Source organism: Zingiber officinale, chromosome 6B (assembly GCF_018446385.1).
Source record: "Zingiber officinale cultivar Zhangliang chromosome 6B, Zo_v1.1, whole genome shotgun sequence".
Classification (NCBI taxonomy): Eukaryota; Viridiplantae; Streptophyta; class Magnoliopsida; order Zingiberales; family Zingiberaceae; genus Zingiber; species Zingiber officinale.
This window is the reverse complement of record NC_055996.1, coordinates 114748218-114754575: the sequence shown is the minus strand read 5'-3', so window position 1 is coordinate 114754575 and position 6358 is coordinate 114748218.

The window sequence follows — 6358 nt, the reverse complement described above, 5'->3', positions numbered from 1 at the left end:
CTCGTTAATGTGTTTATAAGATGAAGTACAATGATTAAAAGAAGCGACTAAATTATACCAACGACAGTAGGAAAAACTGAAGATTCAGAGCTCCTCGTCGGTGTCAATTCGCAGCACTTCTAGGTCGTCTCGTTGACAGCAAGTTGAAGAAAGGAAGATTAGAACTTGATTGTTTAAGTTCTGCCTCGAGACCTTCTTTTATACTGTGCTGAAGGCGCCTCCAAGCCTGTCCAAGGCGCCTCCAGGCCATCGAGTCGCACGCGTGGATCAGCACAGAACTAGTCACACCTTATCTGGTTTAAGACGCCTTCAAGCCTCTTCAAGGCACCTTCAAGCCTTGGTCCAAGGCGCCTCCAGCTCCCCTGGACAGCTGGCTTTGACTTGCACCCAAGGCGCCTCCAAGCTCCATTGAGACGCCTTGGACACAATTCATCCGAGGCTTAACTTTGGTTTTTTGTACCTGTAAGATGTGTTTGCTCCAAAACAATAATCTGCCCTGCAAGACAAGTATTAGCACACATAAAATATAGTAAAGACAGTAAATGACAGTCTCAGAACTGTCCAGAACTGACTTTGAATTTTCGACCGGAAATCCTAGATCAACCCGACGCCTACTGTTCTCTCTACGGGGAACGTGTCCTCATCTACTCCCCTCAGGAGAGATTACCTGGTGCCAGTCCAGTCTTCCAGACCGACTGGACTTTCCGCATAGGGTTACCACCCCCTAGAATTTAGGGTTACCGCCCCCTAGGATTTTTCTCCACCTAGAGTTACCACCCCCTAGGACCTAAGATTACCCCCTTAGAATTTTCACCACCTAGGGTAGGATTTTCCTTCACCTAGGATTACCACCCTTTAGGACCTAAGGTTACCGCCCCTTAGAATTTTCCTTCACCTAGGGTTACCACCCCCTAAGACCTAAGGTTACTGCCCCTTAGGGTTTTCTACCACCTAGGATTACCATCCCCTAAGACCTAAGGTTGGATTTTCCACCTACCTAACCGCAGTTAGAACTTTCCTGCATTCTCATTCAAGTGCATTAGATAGCAAGTAATATTAACTTTGAATCCCCTTGTCATTATCAAAACTAAGGTTCGATCGTCAGATGTTTTCCGCACCAACAATCTCCCCCTTTTTTATTATGGCAACCGAAATTCAAAATTAAGAAAAAAAGATGCAATAAAGAAAAACATAACTAGCATAAATTTAGCATAAGGAAAAAAATAAGTTAGTCCAAGACTTTTATAAATTTTGTAGAATGCTCCTCCTTAATGATAGCTCTCCTTAAATTTATAAATTTTCAAACTTTCTTTAATTCAAACTTTCTTTAATTTCCTTTTGAATTTCTTCAACTTTGAATATTTCTACTCTCCCCCTTTGCCATATATAAAAAATAAATAGGTAAGAATGATCAATGGTCTTAGCTTACTTTGAGACACTTAACTTTTAAAAAGGTTTAGAGAAAGATTTAAAATAGAGGGTTTAAATTTTGAAAACATAACTTTTTCGTATAAACCTAGCTAAAATCAAATTGTATTGACTTTGAAAAGTAACTTAGCTAATTTTTTATATCAAAACATTTAGTTAAATTGTGAACAAATACTTAGCAAATCTTGAAAAAACTTTTTGGAAAGATATTTAGTTAGATTTGAAATTTTTTTGAAAAATATTTAGCTGCTAAAACCTTAAATGCTTTTGAAAATACTTAGTGTTGAAAGGTACTTTGTCAAAATTTGTACAAACTTAGGTTAAATTTTGAAAGATTGAAACAAACGATTTTCGAAAGGCAGGTTTCGAAAATAATAGACTAAGTTTTGCAATTGGAGAGGCCTTTTTGAAAAAATATCTAAAGCCTTTCAAGAACCATTAATTTCGAATAGCCTTTTAAAAGATTTTAAAAAGTTAGATTAACTTAATTTTTGAGAGAAAATTCAAAAAAGTCCTTTGATATGTCTTAGTTAATTTTGAAGATGGATATAGAAGTTAAAAAGAAATTTTTTAAGAATTTGAAAATCCTTAAAGGAAATGGAGGAGCAATAAATCTAAGACCCTAATGTCCAAGCATGAGCTAAGTTAAATAGATTGTAAATTATTCAATTTTCTTTTGCAAGGTATCAGAGTTGCAGTGTTAATATTCTTAACCAACTGTCTAACCAACTATCTAGAGGGCACCAGTTTTCACTTGGTTAGTCAAATTAAGTTAGTAATCCAGTTAGATTTGACTAGGACTAGATCATTTAACTTGATTAATGTGGAGTTAGTTTTTAATGCCCAGACTCACTATGATGTACAGAAATAAGCATTCTGGAGTCCAGGCTGAACCCTATGTATCTCACACCGTTCTAAGTTTCTTTCAAACACAAACAAGTTATGCTTAGTGTGTTTTTGAGATGCTCTGCCTGAAACTAGAGGAACATGATTTCTAAGGGGAAGAACTTACGCTAAGTCCAAATCTAAAAGATAAAAAAAATATATAAAGTTAGATGCAGGAAATTTGAAAATCAAGATCTAATTTTACCTAATCACATTACTATGTGTGCATAATTAAGCAAAAGAAGACAGGTAAGTAGTTGAATTTTACTAAGCACAAGTACGACTGGTAAGCACAAAATAAGTAGAGTAACTGAGTACAGCTAGACTGCTAGATGAAGGTAGCTGTGGCTAAAATCCAGGGTACAAATACATGAGATGATAGCCTCAAAGAGTAGGGTCGTCAGCTGGAGAGTCGTCAACTGGAGGTGGTGCAAGGGGCTGCTCAGGTGAAGACTATCCCTGGCGACGTATCTCACCCCGTAAAGAAGCGAATCCGTCAGCTATCTCGGATCGTAGGGATCAGAGAAAGTGATGACTATCTAGAACAGTCCATCGTGTCTGAATGGACTGAACCTCGAGACGAGCGAGTCTGCCCTCGATGGAGAGTGGAGCCGAAGTCGAAGGTCCGGCTGAAGTGGAAGGCCCCGCGGAGGTGGAAGGTAATGGATCTCCAAAGAACTCCTCAGCTAAGAAGTCGGGCCACTCCTCTCCCTCTCCTGGGACAATGTCGGGCGGTACATCCTCGTCCTCTGGAGCAATAGGAGCAGCGGCTGGCTGTGGCCGACCATTCCAGGCTAGAATCCCCTCAGCGGTGACTTCTATACTGGCTAACCGAAGACTACGCTGCCCTAACTTGTCGTATAGTGTAAGGAGGATAAGTGTCCCTACGACCGTGTCTATCCTATGAGAGGAAAAGATCTGAGTCAAGATATGATAGTATGACATGTGGACTACTCCTGATGTGACTGTACTAGATGCATGTATGATGTTGTAGAACATATGCAGTGCAATATCTATATCTAAACGCTGACTCAGAGCGTACAAAAAGAATGAGTGAGAGGATCACATCTTCGTGACGTCTCGAGATGTGATTGACAAAATGCATGCTGTCATGACTTTGTACATAACGTAGTCCTGAACCCTAAGAAGAGTTGACCTGAACTCAGTCAGGTCAAATGGTCTCTCCTCCCCGAAAAAATGCATATAGATGGTGTCTAATGTGATATAGGAATAGGGATCACCGAATGGTACATCCCTACCCGGGTAGCATAGGAATGTACATGTAGACTCCTTAAGCTCTAAACTAGTGCGAATCAGGGAGAGAGTAAACTGGATGTCTGTTCTACCAACTCTGGTGGAATACATTTTATAACCTTCTCGAGGTTGTGATAGAACTGTGCACACAAATCCTGGTTTACTCTATTGTTGCAGTAAACCAGTTTCCCTAATTGATAGTGTTCAAATGTAAATTTAGCAAAGTCTACCCTATGCCGCTCCGAGGAGAATGTAGGATCCGTAGACGGGATCCTAGCCAGTGTAGGATCAACATGTCGGCGTTTTCAGATTTATGCAACATATAACAAAAAATTACATAAAAATAACATATAAGCACAATAGGATGGTTGAAGATACACCTAGGAGGCATTGTAGGATGATTGAGAGGGAGGAGGTGGGTGGAAGGCGCCTTAGGTGTTGGATTTGCGTAGAGAACACACGGGAAACTCGTGGGAGTTTTCGGCAGAAAAACGAACAGAATCGGTTCTGTTCGTGGTAAAAATCTTGGTCGAAGGTGCCTTATGTGCATTATGAGGTGCCTTGGACCTGCTATTTGAGGCGCATTGGAGAAGATCCGAGGCGCCTTCGACAAAGTTGGCGAGATTATTTCCGCCGCTTGTGAGGGCGCCTCCTTTTTGTGGGAGGCGCCTCAGTTAGGTTATGTGTTTTTTTTTAAGTTAATTTAGTTTTAAGAATATTAAGTTAGTTTAAAAAATATTTAAGTTAATTAGTTTAAATTTGAAAAATATTAAAGTTAGTTAAATTTGATAAATATTAAAGTTAATGAAAATATTAAAGCTTAAGTTAATTAAATTTTAGAAAATGTTTAAGTTAAATAAATTTTGAAAAATGATTAGTTAATTAAATTTTGAAAAATATTTAAGTTAACTAAAATTTTAAAAAATCTTTAAGTTAATTTAAATTTTGAAAAATGTTTTAGTTAATTATATTTAAGTTAATTTTAATTTTAATTTAATTTAATTTTTGTCTTTAGTCATTTCACCCAGTCTAGATTTTTCAATCATGGGATCCTATAATTTTGTGAGATGGATTAGGTTCAATTGTAAAGTTTGATTTAACTTTGTGTTAGATTCAGGTTTAGCTTTGGGCTCAGCAAACAGACATTCTTTGGATAAATCTCTGGGTTATGGTGAGTCACTTGAACATCATTAAAGTAACCATGCATTCAAAATTTTCTAAATAGTCCTATCCACTGAACTTAGTATAAAACCTTGATCTAACTAGTTAGGATCCATAAATGGTAGCTTCGGTCAGTTTCACTTAGTCAAATGCACCAGGTCGAAGCCATATCTTCCTAAACATACATAGACTAGGCTTCCCTAACGTACTATCATCTAATACTTTACTAGTACCGTGGGTCAAGTTAAACTTAGCCCTTTTTATTTTAGTCTTAATTATCCTGTCGAGTAGGTTTTGTTCGGTTACCCTGTCGGGTAGGTTCCTGTTTGGAGGTGCCAGATATTTTGGAGTCTCCATTAGTGATTTGTCTTTATGATTAAAATAATTTTAATTTAATTGATTATTTATTAAAATAATTTAATTTATTTATTAGTTAAAATAACTTTTCTTTTTGCTCCCCCTGGATCATAGCCTCGATAAGGTCTATCAAGGTAATGTACTTGATCCTTGGGGAGCCAGTATTGACCAAGTCCCACTTGATTGACCAGGTTGGACTTGGGTACTCATGCTTGGACTAGTTTACTATTTGGTTTGTTGACTAACGATAGGTAAGATCGATATTTCTTTCTAGATTTAAAACCTAGTCCAGTTCTATTGTAAACGGCTCTTTTGTTGGTTGCTACTCGGAAAGCCTAATGGTTCCACTGTACAAAATTTTGTACAAAGGTCTGAACATTTTCCTATCTACCATGTGTTCTTTTAAATTAAACTTGGATCGCCTGCGGAACTTAACACGTTTGATCCAAAGTTTAATTTATTTGTTCTTTTAGGTTTAGACTTGGATCTCCTGCGGAACTTAACACTTTCGATCCAAATCACCTAGGTTATTAATTCCATTAAATATTAATTTCCAAAATTGACTTCCAGGACTGCATGGCGAGGCACATAGCCTTCTTGGATATGGGAACAACCACCACCGCCTAGAGAAAGCCTTTTAAGGAAAGCTAATATTTAATTTCCTTAAATAACTTTAGGTCAACCAAAAAGAACAATCAAATCACAAGGAAAAGAAAAAACAAAAGAACACAACATCGAAAACAAATTCGAAATACTAGAATCGCATGCCTCTTGTATTTGGTATTTTTACAAAGAAATAAAATTAGCATGATGCGGAAAAACATTACTAGTTATACCTTTCTTTTGAAGACAAAGACCTCTTGATCTTCTACCGTATTCCTCTTCTAACCTCGGACGTGTGGGCAACGATCTTCCGAGATGAGAACCACCTTTCCACCTTCCTTCTTTCTTCTAGATTTCGGCCACAATTAATTTCTTCAAGGATGAAGAATTTCGGCCACCATCAATGCTCCAAGGGATGCTAGAGACGAGGCTTGCTTTCTCTTCTTCTTCTCCTTCCTTGATCCGACCACAAACAAGGGCTCCACCAAGAAGATAGGTTTCGGCCAACAAGAGGAGAGGAGAGAAATAGGGCCGGCCATCAAAACCAAGGAAGAAAGGGAGGAAAAGAATAGAGGTTGTTCCCTCATGAAGGCTCCTCTACCTCTTCTTTTATAATCCTTAGTCTTGGCAAATAAGGAAGTTTTAATAAAAACTTCCTCAATTCATTTAC